The following is a 16,504-nucleotide window of genomic DNA, read 5'->3' as shown; positions in this document are numbered from 1 at the left end:
TTTTTCAGTGCTCTGACAAACTCTTCACGCATTATCGTATCTCCTATTTCAACTTCATCTACATCCTCTTCCATTTCCATAATGTTGTCCAGAAGTACACTTCCCTTGTATAGACACTCTATATACTCCTTCCACCTTTCTGCTTTCCCTTCTTTGCTTAGAACTGGGTTTCCATCTGAGCTCTTGATATTCATACAAGTGGTACTCTTTTCTCCAAAGGTCTTTTTAATTTTCCTGTAGTCATTATCTATCTTACCCCTAGTGAGATAAGCCTCTACATCTTTACATTTGTCCTCCAGCCATCCATGCTTAGCCATTTTGCACTTCCTGTCGATCTCATTTTTGAGACATTTGTATTCCTTTTTGTCTGCTTCATTTACTGCATTTTTGTACTTTCTCCTTTCATCAATTAAACTCAATATTTTTTCTGTTACCCAAGGATTTCTTCTAGCCCTCGTCTTTTTACCTACTAGATCCTCTGCTGCCTTCACTACTTCATCTCTCAAAGCTACCCATTCTTCTTCTCTGCTGCCTTCACTTTTTTATCTCTCAGAGCTAACCATTCTTCCACTAATGTATTTCTTGCCATCCATTCCTGTCAATTATTTCCTTATGCTCTCCCTGAAACTCTGTACAACCTCTGGTTTAGTCAGTTTATGCAGATCGCATCTCCTTAACTTCCCACCTTTTTGCAGTTCCTTCAGTTTTAATCTACAGTTAATAACCAATAGATTGTGGTCAGAGTCCACATCTGCCCCTGGAAATGTCTTACAGTACAAAACCTGGTTCCTAAATCTCTGTCTTACCATTATATAATCTATCTGCAATTTGTCAGTATCTCCCGGCTTCTTCGATGTGTACAACCTTCCTTTATGATTCTTGAACCAAGTGTTAGCCATGATCAGGTTGTGCTCTCTGCAAAATTCTATCAGGCAGCTTCCTCTTTCTTTTCATAGCCCCAATCCATATTCACCTGCTACGTTTCTTTCTCTCCCTTTTCCTACTACCGAATTCCAGTCACCCATGAGTCTTATATTTTCGTCTCCTTCATTATCTGTATAATTTCTTTTACCTCATCATACATTTCTTCAATTTCTTCGTCATCTGCAGAGCTAGTTGGCATATAAACTTGTACTACTGTAGTAGGTGTGGGTTTCGTGTCTGTCGTGGCCACAATAATGCGTTCACTATGCTGTTGGTAGTAGCTTACGCACACTCCTTTTTTTTGGTTCATTATTAAACCTACTCCTGCATTACCCCTATTTGATTTTGTATTTATAACCCTGTATTCGCCTGAGCAAAAGTCTTGTTCCTCCTGCCAGCGAACTACACTAATTCCTACTATATCTACCTTAACCAATCCACTTCCCTTTATAAATTTTCTACCTGATCGAATAAGGGATCTGACATTCCACGCAGCGAATGTCGTTTTGCATTAATACCATTATAGTCTAATTTAAAATTCAGTATTTTTGCATTATTATATGTTGGTTAGGTTTGTAACAAAGTACATTACACACATATTATGTACTTCTGGATTTACACACACACACATTGCATATCAGTATACCCCTTACGTGATTCTACCAAGTTGACCTTACTTAATAATACAAATGACTGTATCGAAAAAAAAGTTATTGTCAATCTTCTGTCCAGTGCCAGGATCCGTAGTGTGGGATTTTACATACCTTCCATCAATACAATGCAAGACTAAGAAAACGTTGAAGAAAATTTCTTCATCCTAACGGTAAATTAGGGAGAAAATAATACTCCTTGAGTAAGAAATTGAACAGTATCTTTGAACTGCAAGTAGTGATAGCTACGTATTCGACCCCTTATCTATCTTTTTGATTCATTTCAATTGTACAGTAACAATGTAGGAATTGTAATGAAATAACGAATGAAACAAGTGAAATGAACTTCATGGCACTTATTAGATAAGTAACAGCTCACAAATGTTAGCCAATGGCCAACAGTAAATCATCGTTGACATTAAGATACCATTTTGTTATGGAGACAACTGAAAACCGTAGCGTTGAATTCCTGCCAACCTCAATGGATTTCGAGTGGATATTCTTATACAGGGTTTGTGCCTAGTGCCATAAAGCACCAATGGTGTTGGAGGATGACCGTTACCGAACAAGCTAACTATTTTTACACGTTTAGCAGATAGATCCAGAAGTTCGATGGATTTGTTAGTGCGTCAGGATTGGCCAGGAAGGGAAAGCAGTAGTCACGCGTTGTGGTGAAAAATCAAGCATATTTTTAACTGCATAAATTTTCAATGCCATGAAAAGGATAGGCAGGCCTAGAGAAGCCGCCGTGACTGAATGGGCTGCCGCCCAAGAGAGCAGGAGAGGAGAACGTCTGGTCGGGTCGGAAGCTGCGAGCAGAAGAGTCCTGACGGCGTGTCCGCCCCCAGCCGCTGGCTGCCCACCCACCCCCACTTGACCTCCCCCAAGCCTCCCTATAGGTCGGCCAAATATAAGAGGCGCATTTCGATAGTGTTACCTCGTCAGCAACACATGAATTTAGCGGCTGATTGTTCAGCACGTGAGTTTCAAAGTGATTTGGTCTGGTTCTGGGCAACGTGACTGAGACGCTGCAACTAGCCGCCAGGCAAAATGCACTGACGAACATCAAGTGAAAAATAGAAAACAAATTTTTTTACTAACAAATCCATTCAGTTCCCACCCCCACTGTGTAGATAACATCTGAGATTAGCGTTAAGGACAGGCAAAATCGTTCAATTTAGCATTGCTTTAAAATCCTCTCCATATGTAGTTGGGTACTGTAGAATTATGTCACGTTGAGTTGCATGACGGAGAGGCGGTAGTTTCAACATTAAACTTTGTTAGTTCACGTGGTATACGCTGACAGTTTCGTACGAAGGAAAAGGAAACTGCTGAAATGTTGTCAGAGTCATGATACCTTTGTATTACTTTTTAATATTATTTTATTGTAAGTCAAAGGATTATTGCTTCTACTCGTCCTGCAATAGTACGTACAATATTTAGTGTCTAATAAAGGCCACGACTTCCTGATGCCAGCTTCGTGACATATGAACTAATCTCTCACATCAGAAAGCACACGCCTGAAGGATCCATTGTTGTTCTGAGCTTGCTGGAAGTATTGTGAATCGTGAGCCCGATATTTGCGCTGCGCCATAAGATAGGAAAGATCTCCACATTTGGCTGCTGCTTCACCATAAATAAAGAAACAAACCCAATGAGGAAAGGAAAACAAGCGGAGAAAAATGAACGCTGCAACACTGAATACACTCTCGCAAATGTAGGAGAAAATTTCAGTCAGATAACAGCTAACAAACAAAGTAAACTGAAATTTACTTAGGTACTTTTACAATATGCACACTATCACAGACACACACAAAGACTATCGGTCTCTCTCTCTCTCTCTCTCTCTCTCTCTCTCTCTCTCTCTCTCTCTCTCACACACACACACACACACACACACACACATACAAGCCCGCTCGCAATCACGCATGCACGTCCGCACTACAATATTTTGTTACTTTTTTACATAAAACACAAAATTTGCGAATACAACGTGTTGTTTCCCATCTACGAATACATGTGGACTAACTTACAATATTTTCATATATCCTTAAATATCTCACAGGTAGCCTCAAAATTTAGTAGAATCACAAATAACTTATTTATCTGAGACTCACTAAAAGCTAGAGCACGACTTGTTGAATTTTCTCCGTAATATTTCAATGTCTTTCTGAAAAACGTGTAAATGTAAACATATTTGATTTTATGAAATGAAAAGTGGCAACATTTTAATTTCTGATTTTAATCTCCTTCTCAAACAGTTTCTGCTTTAATATTTTCAGTGCTCTCATATACTAAGGGAATGTAACTAGGAAACAAGAACAGAAACAGCCTGCTAAATTATTCTGCTTACGAAACACAATAATTAACAACAGCAGAAATGGAGAGAACAAAAAACGAACATTGGCAAAGGTAAAACAAGATACTCTGAAAATGTGAAATGCATTAAAACCTATGAAAAGTGACGAATTCATTTCCCTGAGAAATCGTGCAGATATGAAGAGAAAAAATGTTATATTCCATAGTGAACGCAATACATTATCCAACGATATTTCCAGATACAATATTAAATTTACTGGCATTACAGCATTTAATATAAACAATATTTTGTTGTGAAGATTAAGAATGAGATTACAGTTAGCAATACCTTTCCAACATATGCCACGGGTGCAGAGTATGAAGTTTAGAATAATGAGTTTTGTGTGTGTGTGTTTGCGAGAGATAGAGAGTTTGTGTGTGAATGTGTATGTGTGTGTGTCCATTTGTTTATATGAATGTGTGTGTGTGTGTGTGTGTGTGTGTGAGTATTTCGATGATGATGATGATGATGATTATGTTTGATTTGTTGGGCACTCAACTGCGCGGTTATCAGCGTCCGTACAAATTCCCAATCTTTGCTCAGTCCATTCTCGCCACGTGCATGAATAATGATAAAATGATTACGACAACACAAACACCCAGTAATCTCGAGCGTATTTCGAGGAAAATGGAATAATGTGGGCTTAAGCCTGCTGTGTCAGTGACACACATGGTTTGCAACATATGTGGACAGGTACCACATTGAGTGCTGCTGTAACACATTCGACCACCTGATAGAAAACAAAGCGTCAGCACAGATCACTGGTGGCACAGACCTCTTTCTCATGGTTCCCACATGACAGAACGCAAAAAACCGTATGTATCCTGCAGCAGAGGGCTGTACTTAGGTCAGTGCCCAGGCCCTAAGAGGTCCGCAAAACCCTTAGTTCAGAGGCCTGCTGGGAAGAAAGATGGGTGATATCGAACTCATTAACCTTAGCATCAACAGCCAGCACTCCAGTATCTCGATGCACCTTGCGTTTAGTACACTGACAGAACCCCAATTTCTGACCAGAAGCAAGAGAAGACCAGTTTTACCGATAAATCAAATCCCAAAATCAAATCGACCGGCAGCCCCTTAACCAAGGCCAAAGACAAAGGCCACGATAATTCCCCAACCGAGATACTCCCTCGGAACCGACCATGCAGAGGCAACACGTGCCTGTTGCCAACCTGACATCTCTGCACCGAAGAAGGAACCAGCCTAAAATGGTTCAAAAGGCTCTGAGCACTATGGGACTCAACTGCTGAGGTCATGAGTCCCCTAGAACTTAGAACTACTTAAACCTAACTAACCTAAGGACATCACACACATCCATGCCCAAGGCAGGATTCGAACCTGCGACTGTACCAGTCGCACGGTTCCGAACTGCGCGCCTAGAACCGCGAGACCACCGCGGCCGTCAGCCTAAGATGACCAAAGTGAAGCTCAACAATGGAAAGGAGCTCTCAGAATCCAAAACGGCACAGATAGATTCGCCACCTACTCGAGAACAAATATAAGGCAAGGGGGTCATGATGGTGAAGCGACACAGTCACACCAGGGTTTAACGGTTCGATCTTGGAGCTGCTCCCCAGCCGGGCGTGATATATTGAATCTGGGTGACCGCAGCTGAAATCAAATACGAACTAAATGCCCTGTTCGACAGCAACTGAAACAACTCCGTGATTCCCGTTTAGCAGATTTTGGGTGACCACGGCTGAACGCGGATATGAACTAAATGCCCAGTGCGACCGCACCTGAAACAACGTCGCAATTCGTCTTCAGCAGACTCAGCTGATGCTGATAATCCGGAGTTCCCCTCGGTGACGCCCACGTGCTGAACTTTAACTTCATGGAGTCTATCGTCCAAGAGCAGCAATATGGATATCACTACAATGGCGGCACGATGTTCTTTCCAAGTGGAGGGATGACCACGGAAAACAAAATGTGGCTTATCCACTGCTCGCATTCCCCTCAGGAAAATTGAAACTAACTCCAGCTCTGGCAAATCAACTAACAATGCCAAGCAGGCCGCCTTACCTTTCACCAAGTACTGAGGTAATTACTCTCTACCTTGCTACATCTGCCAAATACAGCAACACTCCCGTGATCAATGTTTGGCTGATCACAAGTTCCCGCAACTGCTGTAAGGATAACTCTTCGGCTATGGCCCTGGATACCAGGGTCCTCAGTTCGCCTCTAGTTGAAGGATACAATAGAGACAAACTTCCTGGATGGGAAAGACCAAACTCATCAGCATGTTGCTCAAACCGAACCAACAACTGTAACAACCTTTCAATTTGCTCGAGTTGGCCTATAACTGCTTCTGTGATGTTTCTGAAACAGATGCACCATGGGATTAGGTAATTTAGCAAACGCCCCATCTAACACATCAGAAGACACAAGGCCGTTATTCCCGAGTTCGCTAGCACACCACCCGGAAGATAGCAAATCTTGCTCCCTGCACCTCTTCCCATCAAGCTCTAAACATGTGATTTGAAACTGGGATTTATTAACCAAGGACACCAATTCAGCGTTTGATTCTTTATCACGATCCTCTAACTTTAATCCCCTTAAATCACATATCCGGTTGGTTAAATGAATCATCTATGTGAACACCCTGTCTAACTGACTTAGACTAGGTTGAGTGCCCTCAAAAGTAACCGATGGTGTCCTCAAGAATGATAACGGCTGTAAACAAGAATTCAATGGTGCCTTTGTCTCACCCACAACAGCCGGTGTGACTTCTACTGGCTGAAGAACGGTGGGCTGCTAAGTCTGGAACACTACCTTCAATATGCTGGCATCTTATAGCCAGCTCATAAGTGAGGTGGTCCTTACTCAGAAGGCTGATCCCGGGGAACTGCCTGACCACCATTACAGAGTCGATAACCTGAAACAGAACACAATATCAAAGGCAGAAATCGTACAACACTAATAGACTTAAACCAACAGTAATTGAAATGGTGATATTAAAATCGTAACCATTCTGATCTACTAGTTGAGACGAGGCGATCAAGGAAGGGAGGATTCGGTTACGATTGTGGACGGGGCTGTATTCAGTTACTATTCGTTGGCTTTCCTTTAATCACACGCAATTTATTTAAAATCAACCACAAATTAAAGTAATGGTCATAATTTAGGAATTATTTGACAACTAAAGGCCTTAATGGCAATAAATTAAGAATTGTTTCACAACTGAAGACCTTAACGGCAATAAAATAAGAATTGTAATAAATTAAGAATTGTTAACTTGTTGTAATTAACAGTTATTAAAATATTGAAAACAAATCACCAAAGTCTTAAAATTTAACTGCTAAAATAGAAATGCCACATTAGAATTTTAAGACAAGTAGCGGTAGTCATGGCCGAAGTCTTTAACTCCAAGAACTCCAATTATTAAAAGAAGAAAATTAACAAGCATACTGTCAACAGCAAGGCAACAGCCGAAGGATATTTAACAGACAGGCTACTGATCACCAAACAGGTGAGACAAAATGATAGTAAACTTGGTAGCACAACCGTTTACACTTGCTCTAACGCCGGCAATGGCTGTTTCATTTTTAGAAAATTGAAATATACAAGGAAACAGCAAATATAATAACAAGGTTAATTCGAAAGGACAAGCAACTGATCACCAAACAGGTGAGACAAATGATGGTAACTTGGTTATACAACAACAAAAAGTACCACAATAATAAAACACAACGGCTAGTCACAGACAGTCCTGCAGGAATCGACCACTGAGTAGGTCAGGCCAAAAACACTTTTGCGAGCTAAGAGAATGACAGCCAAGAGTTGCATACACTTCACAAGATGGTAACTCAGACTAGTGTCAGTCTAACAAATGGCTAATGATATTCAGCAGCAGCTGTCTAAAGACCGATAACCAATGCAACAATGGAAGACAACGCCAAAGCCGGAACCGGCGGTCAGCACTCAGAATGCTGTGCTAAGAGCATCTGAAAGGAGAAAGGAACCACTACTACCAGAGTAGCAGAAACACCAACCGACTTACAAATCAAAGAAACTGTCAACGCGTTACCAGACAGCAGCGGAACGTTCACTCCGGTTACATATACTAACCTCCAGGGCAGGTCACTGGTGTGTTAGCGGCCACCAGGCAGGAAAAAACCGCTGGTTGAACTTAACAAATACTAACACATAGAATGCAGCAATTAGTAACAAGAAGCAGAGGAAAGGTAATTAGATCTGTCTTCCCCAAGCGCTACACTCCCTGCTCTTCGTCTAGGCGACACTGAGAGCATCAACAACCCAAGTCACTGGAGAATCCCGAGACCTCACAATGGTGGAGGTTTCACAGCTAGGATTAAAATCCACTGAACGTAAAGCTTGTGGGATCCGGTTGACGACTAGCTCGTGTACCCTTGCGACCACAGCCCTTCCTTCCCACAGTGCATGGATGCTGCCAGTGGTCCCGGCGTATTCTCGCACTGCCCTCTTGGATCCTCCAGAGTCCCCAACAGAAGTGGCCGACTCACACGACACGGACAAACAACGACATCGCCACAAAGATAGGCAACAGTTACTACATATAGACAACCACCGCTGCCGCCACTACTGGACAGGCATCGCATGCGAAAGGGAGTGGCACCAGTCAACACGAGAAAAGATAACAACCGCGACCATATCAGCTAACGATACTGTCCGACCTCTAACAGAAGGTGGAAACCTACAACAGTACCAACGTGAGTTGCAGCAGGGCTCAACTTCAGTTACCTTTGTTACTCAACCACCCCAACCAGTGTACCAACAATTTGTCCACATGCAAATGCGCTCAATTCAAGCATAATGCACTCACAGTTCCACAGAACAAATTTCTGACCACGACCGATAGTTGAACCATATTGCGAATATTGCATAGGGGCTGCTTGTGGTCAAATGCAAACGCGCAAGCTCTCGGTTTGGACAGCTTCTGCCTTCATGTTCAAACACGAGTTGCTCACGATGTTTTCATTTATTTAAAGAAGCCATGGAAATCAGATGAAAAAAATTATCTAAAAAAAATTGCACACCTTCATCAATTGTACACGAAAAGCCCGAATTCGAGACAGTGATCATATATTACACTTTATTAATATTTTTCCTTCCTGACTTTATTTTATTATTTTATTATATAATTCACAGCACTCATGATAAGATTTCCCGACAGCATAAGTTCCATTAAAACAAAGCATAAAAAATAATAATATGTTGAAAGTTGTCCTGGCATGGGGTACCACAATGACAGTTAACCTGTTTGGGGTCTATAAAATAATGATTGAGAATGTATGCAATATCTACTTTACTGACAACATGTATTTTCCCCAAAACCCAAATAGTAATATAATTTGTGCAAAACACATTATGATAGAATATCGTAAACAACTTACAGGTGGTTTAAGACCACAACAGACAAGGATCCTGGTGGCAAATGTGAGTCAAGTAGTCTGGCCACAAAAAAAAGTGCATAACGCAATCTGTATTAATCTACAGAATTTTATGTTGGTGCAGCTAAGAGCAAGTGGCGATTGGGATTTGTACACCCTGACACGCCCGGTGCAACTGTACAATACCCTGTTTGCTTTGTGCAGTGATGTAACTTGTTGCTGGCGAGATGTGTGCGGAGGAGGCAAGGCCTAATGTGGCACCTGTGAATCGTTCGCGGCCATGAAAGAAATGCAAAATCTCATGGTCTAGCGATCAGGCAGACGGATCGCCATTTACTCTCTACCAGAGCCCTGAAATCACAGTCGATTTCAGAGTGTGACACACCCGTTCGATGGTCGCACAAAGGAACAATTTGGCTCACTTAAACGACAGAGCGCACAGGGATTCCAAATGTCAAGTCTGGTAAACAAAAAAGTTGGCCATCGGCAAAAGGGTAGTTCAAGGCTTTTGAAGGCAAACTGCCAGTAAAGTGAGAACTTCATCATAGACTCCCCAGTCTAACTACTCACAAGGGATCAGTCTTAGGACAGGTTCCATGCACCAACCACACATGCCAGAGCTTTGACCAGAAGTTGCTTCCAGACGAAGCCCGAGTGACTTGCACCTTTCCAGATAAAAACAATTCTGTTGTTTCGCAATGTGCACGAACAACACCGCCTTCCTCCCAGGGCATTAGAGGCGCTAAATCTCCTCTCCTACATAACAGCACACACTCATGTCGAACCGAACCAGTGCAAGAGTTAAGAAACATGGGTCTCCGAAAAAAAATGCCAGTTACTGACCTTTTCAAGTTTTTGCGGAGGGGCGATATGTTTTTCTCCAAAGTCGCGTCGCTTCTTGCAGCAACAAGAAAACAGATACAATCTTAAGGCATGTGCCTTATAGCATGTTAGTCCTAGCTATGAGGCGTCATAAACATTCTATCTGTAAAACGTTTCTCAGTCTCCCGAATATCTTATAGGACTGAGGCGGCAGATGGAAGTGGGTCACAGGCCTATTTTAAGTATCGGCGAACATGAAATCTTGTGAATTTTTATTAGGTGCGGTGCTACACACAATGCCTGGTTTACGACACCACTGTGTAGGTATGTCTCTTCAGTCCAATACCCGTAGCCCAGGCTTCGGCTGGCGCCAGTGTAGGTATAGCGGCATTGTCCTGCTGGAGACGTGTCTCAACTAGGTGCTGATCTGTCTACTTTTTATGGCTGTGGGCCTGTCCTACAAGATTTATTGAGGGATGGGTTTGCCTCCACTTGCTTTCGACTTCCAACATGACATTTCTATGAACTTAAAACCATAATAATACCTCATGCTTTTTGTGGACAACGAGGCTACATCAACACCTGCTCAGGCCGTTAACTTTCTACACTCACGCTCAACTTAGATAATGGTGTTACAACATATTTATGAAAAATAGGCAAGGGAGTAACTTGTCCTCTCTTAGTGTTATTTTTATCACGTTGTATCAGGATTTTCTGTTTGTTTGGCCTTCAGCTGTATTTGTGTCTTATGTTCTATTACTGTTCTTTTATTTTTGCCGATATGATGATGACAGATATTTGAAATCGGTAATATTGTTCATTGCATAACAAAAGGCAATCAAGACGGGCATTTCCTAATAAACTGATACAATTCTAAAAGCTTCAGCCATTGATGTTTAAAAAAGAGGTCCCAACTTAAAGAAATCATGGAAAATATACCATATCAGGTTAAACATTTAAATTTATATGATTACGACATGAAATTACTATTGTGGCATTCTTGTGTAGTTGTGTTTTAGATTATTCCACACTAGTAGTTTACTGGCACCTGTAGAGATCACAGTGATGTACCACAAACAAAAACACTTTGACTGTGGGTGCATTCGTGTTACCCATTCTGTGATCACACTGTGCGCCCAAAATTGTGCTGTCTAGTACCCAAAGCTCTCCATACCAACACTGCAAGATCAACACATACGAACGTAATATTACCGTTCCCACAGAGTCACCAACATCAAATACAGCAAAAAGAGACAATTAAATAATTTTACTTGCAAATTCCAACATTGCACCAACTGGAAAGTGTACGCAATTCTATGATTCACGCAAATATAAGAAAACGATATTCACTGTTAAAATCGAGCATGAGCCTGATAACATTGCCAAAATTTTAGGATTACATTCAATACTGTTCATATCATAACGTCACATGATACCCTGAACAAGAAGGTGTGCAACGAGCAAACTAGGTTACTTAAACATACTATAAGGGTTCTTGCATCTTTGATCTAACTGTAGTATTCTCTGCCAACTGTTCAGTTTCTTGTGATTTTGATGTTTTCAATCTGTGTTTGTAGGCCAATATTGCCTACCTTAACGAAGCTGTTTTTTGTTGGCTTCAACTTTTGAATGTGTTGACGAATGCTCATGGCTTATACAGCTCTACCCAATAACTATCCTTGTAATCAGTTATTCGACATCCATTTCTGGGTAGTTTACTATAAGCACCAAAGAATTCTTTTAGTTTTGCTCATTTTTTCTCATGTCCTGAATCCCCTTTCCAAGACGTCCTCTCAATGGCTGTCCCTTATCTCTGGAAACGAACAATAAAGTTTCCTCTTACATCTGGCCCATATCTAGTACTTCAGTCCGTATCATTTGCTTCTTTTCTGTCTTTCCTACTAAATATCTACGTACCTTTCTCCATATCTTGCTGCACAAAGTATAATTTAAATAAAAATTCTTTTTGGTTAAACGTCCATACCTCAGTGTCATTAATCAAAACTGATAATGTTTTACGCTATAGAATGTATTCCTTTTAAATCATTTTGGTTTACGGTACGCACTCAAAAGTGGCTTTGATTCACTTCTTTCGCTTTTCATGACATCACTGTCATCAAATACCCTAAATGGAAACATTCAGCCAGTAGTTCATAGCAAGTTATAAGCGTGTGCTTTTCAATGTGTTTATTGCTACTTTTATTGTTGTTTTGTAATTAAATTTCACTGAAATAGGAAGTGTAAAACCAGTATTCGTTGATTGGAATAATAGTCATAACAGTTAGGATATAATTTCTAACTTACAACGGTTTTAAGTACGGGCGAAATGGTACTCAAAACTATTTGAGGTTTCTACCATTTTAGTTCCTATGAAATTATGCAAATCTCTTTCTCCTTGCAGCTGTAGGTAGTTTTAACGAACGGCAGATCCAAAGAAGTGCAAAGATATCACGCCAGCCATGATCATTTTTGTTTTTACAGCATACACTGAACACCGGGGAGTAGTTCTGAAAACATAGATTTTTTTTTTTTTTTTTTTTGGAAGTTGTATCAACTTCGTTACTGTAATCTGAAATTCTTACATTGTATTAGAAAAACCAAGATTGGTCTCCTCTTGCAGAGGATAAGTGCATGGAATCATAGCTTTTACATCCAAAATACGATGTTCAATAGTTCAGCCAGACTTGTTGTTATGGAGACATTTATTTCTGCTAGATGTGCTGTTGCGACAACGGTGTACTATCTCTGGGAATACAAATCAAAAATAACGCTTCAAGCGCATAGACTGTATTCTTCTTAAATCTGTTTGGTTTACAGTATGCAGTCAAGAATGGTTTTGATTCATTTCTTTCGCTTTCAGTGATATCACTGTCATTAAACGTTATAAATGGAAACACTCAGGCATTGAGTCATTATAGCCGTCTGCTTTTCAATGTGTTTTAAAATTTCTGACACTTTTCACCACAGTCTTTTAAAACACCGAAAAGTTGTACAACATACCCTTATTGACTTCTTCTTTCTTTCTTTGTCATCTTGTGCAAAAGGCATTCTAATGCCCCATGCCAGGCTTCCTATTATTGTTTAGAGTTTCTGGTACTGCAATTCCTTGAACTCTGGCTTAAAGAAGTGGCTTATAACTTCAGAAAGGACCGGTAGTTCCACTACAATCCTCCAAGCCTGCTGTGATTATCCGAATCCCAGAGGGGCAATAGCCGGCGTCATAAAACCACAGTTCCAATGGCTCTTCCCGATGCGGCCTATTGCCGCTGTCAGCTCTGCCAGGGTCGCAGTCTGCCGTTGCCCATATTATGTTTTTACTCCGAGATTTGGAAGTAAGAGCACCGACTGTTATTTTATAATAACAGAGCGTGGACAGCCTTTCTCCTGTCGTCCTTCCCGACTTCATGTTTCAGTTTATTCTTGTATCCGTCTAATGTATTCGTCTCCGACTGTTAACTCCGTTCATCCCTGTTTATCCCTATACAGAGCTTTGTAGTAATTTCAGTGCAGTTTAATTATGTTGCTTTCACAATGAGACCATTTTTACTGTTGTGGATTTGAATCCGAATCTCTTCCTACTGGAACAGTTAATCGTCCATGTTTCACCTCCGTAGAAGGCCGCACATCACAGAGATACTTTCACAAGGGTGTACTTAATAATTTTTGGTCGACATTAAAAAATTAATCGTTTTCAAAAACGGTTATCATGCTATTGCTGGGCTTCATTTCATACCCTCTCTTAAATTAAATTTTCAGTCTGCAGCGAAAAGTGTGCTGATGTGAAACTTCGTGGTAGACTATAAGTGTGTGCCTAATCGAGACACAAACTCGGGATCTTTGACTTTCGCAGCAAGTGCTCTACCATCTGAGCTACCCAAGTACACCCCGTCCTCACGGCTGTACTTCCGCCAGTATGCCTCGTTTCCTACCTTCGAAACTTCACACAAGCTCTCCTGCGATCCTTTTGAGGATAGAAGACGAAGTACTGGAGGAATCGAAGGAATGAGGACGGGTCGTGAGTCGTGCCTGTGTAACTCAGTTGATAGAGCACTTGCCCGCGAAAAACAGAGGTCCCAAGTTCGAGTCTCGCTCCGGGTTTTAATCTCCTAGGAAGTGTTATACCCTCCCATCTTCGGCCATTGTCGGCTATTCTGGTGACCAAATAACAAAAGTTATTGGCTACTAATGTAATTCCCTAAGCGTTGCCTGATTTAATAGGAATCCATCCCATTAATCTTGTTTCGCTCAGTTTGATGTTCATTTTATAATACCTTCCCAAAGTACTTTCCATTCCGTTTAGATGGTCATCTTATTTGCTGTATCTGACATAATTGCAATGTAGTCGGAAAACCATTAACATTTTCTTGTTTCTTACGAATTTTAAATCCCTTTTCAAAGTTAATTTGGAATTTTTTATGGCTTGTATAACATGCCGATTGAGTAACAACTGGGAGGTATAACCTCGTCTCAGGTTCTATTTTCACCTCCGCCTGATGTATCTCCAATGTTACAGTCTGTGCACAAGCTGTGTATAACTTATCCCACCACTTATTTTATCCCCACCTCCTTCAGAGTATCAAAGATAAAAAGACATCTAAAGCAGCTCTTCTCGGTTTGGATCAGATGTATTAGGTTGATAATCGAATCTATCCTTTTGGACGGAATGTGTTAGCACAGACATGAGATATTACACTCAGGCTCATAAATAAGGGATAATTGCAGAATGTTGGGCCATAAACGATGCACTACACAAAACTGGCGCTACTAGCATAGGCACTTAGGCAACACACGTGACACAGATCTGTAAGTCCACGGTATTGGTGAAGAGTTGAGAATACCGTCGCGAAACATATGTGCTACAAAACGCCACTATTTCCTGCGCATGTACCCCGACATCAATGAGAGATATAATGACGATGCAAACGGACACAGGTCGCACAACGGATTGGCATGCTCTGGATCAGGTGGTCGAGCAGCTGCTGGGTATGGCCTCCCAATCTTGCACCAATGCCTGTTGGAGCTCCTGAAGTGTCCTAGGGGTTTAAGACGTGCAGCAATACGTTGACCGAGAGCATCCAAGACGTTCTCGTTGGGGTTTAGGTCTTCTGTTTCGAAATACTCCTCCACGATGGCAACTCGGTATGGCCGTGCGTTATCATCCATCAGGAGGAAGATTGGACCCACGGTATCCCTGAAAAGGTGGACATACTGGTGCAAAATGACGTCCCCATATACCTGACCATTTACAGTTCCTCTGTCAGAGACATGCAGGGGTGTAAGTGAACGAATCATAATTCCACACCACCCTCAAAGTACGACTTCCATACGGGTTCCTTTCAAGGACGTTAGAGGGGTTCGTATCTGGTTCCTGGTTCACGTCAGATGAAAACCCGGCGAGAGTCACTGTTCAGACTATACTTTAACGTAACCTGGGGCCTCTGTTCCAATGACCAAGTTCTGTGTTGTCCACACCACCCTTTACGGTCTCTTCTGTGACAAGGGGCAGTGGAATGCACCTAGTAGGTCTCTGGGCGAATAGACCATTTCTGTACAGTCGTCTGTAGACATTGTGTCTGGAGACAACCGTTCCAGTGGCTGTGGTAAGGTCCCGAGCAAGGCACCTGCAGTAGTCCGTTGCCGTCTGTGGGCACTGATGGCGAGATATCGGTCTTCTTGTGGCGTTGAACACTGTGGACTGAAGTGCCGGGACACGTTTCCTGTCTGCTGGAACCGTTGCCCTAATCTTGAGATCACACTTTGCGGCACACGGAGGGCTACGACCATTTGTGTTTGACCAGCCTCCTGTCGCCCTAGTATTATAACGCTCATAACGTCATCAATATGGGTTCTTTGAGCCATTTTCAACACACAGTCACCATAAGCACGTCTGAAAACGTCTGCACACTTACTCGTTGCACTGTACTCTGACATGCATCAACACACCTCTGCGTCTGTGGACTACTGCCAGCGCCACCATGAAACGACCGCAGGTCAAATGCACCGTATGGTGATACCTCTAGGTGAATAAACCCGCAAACCACCCACCAGAGCGTTGTTTCACCATGTATCAGCATTGGTTCAAATGGCTCTGAGCACTATGGGACTTGACATCTGAGGTCATCTGTCCCCTAGAACATAGAACTCCTTAAACCTAACTAACCTAAGGACATCACACACAATCATACCCGAGGCTGGATTCGAACCTGCGACCGTAGCAGTCGCGCGGTTCCGAACTGAAACGCCTAGAACCTCTCGGCTACCGCGTACTGTGTATCAGCATTATCCTCAATTTATTAGCATGAGTGTACATTGACCTACGTGGGGTTGGCCTCTGGATGGGCAATTTAAAGCCCGGTGAACACATGAAGATTATATTC

The sequence above is a fragment of the Schistocerca gregaria genome, chromosome 3 (genome assembly GCF_023897955.1).
Source record: "Schistocerca gregaria isolate iqSchGreg1 chromosome 3, iqSchGreg1.2, whole genome shotgun sequence".
Classification (NCBI taxonomy): Eukaryota; Metazoa; Arthropoda; class Insecta; order Orthoptera; family Acrididae; genus Schistocerca; species Schistocerca gregaria.
The sequence above is the reverse complement of the archived record's forward strand: the minus strand, read 5'-3'. Positions refer to the sequence as shown.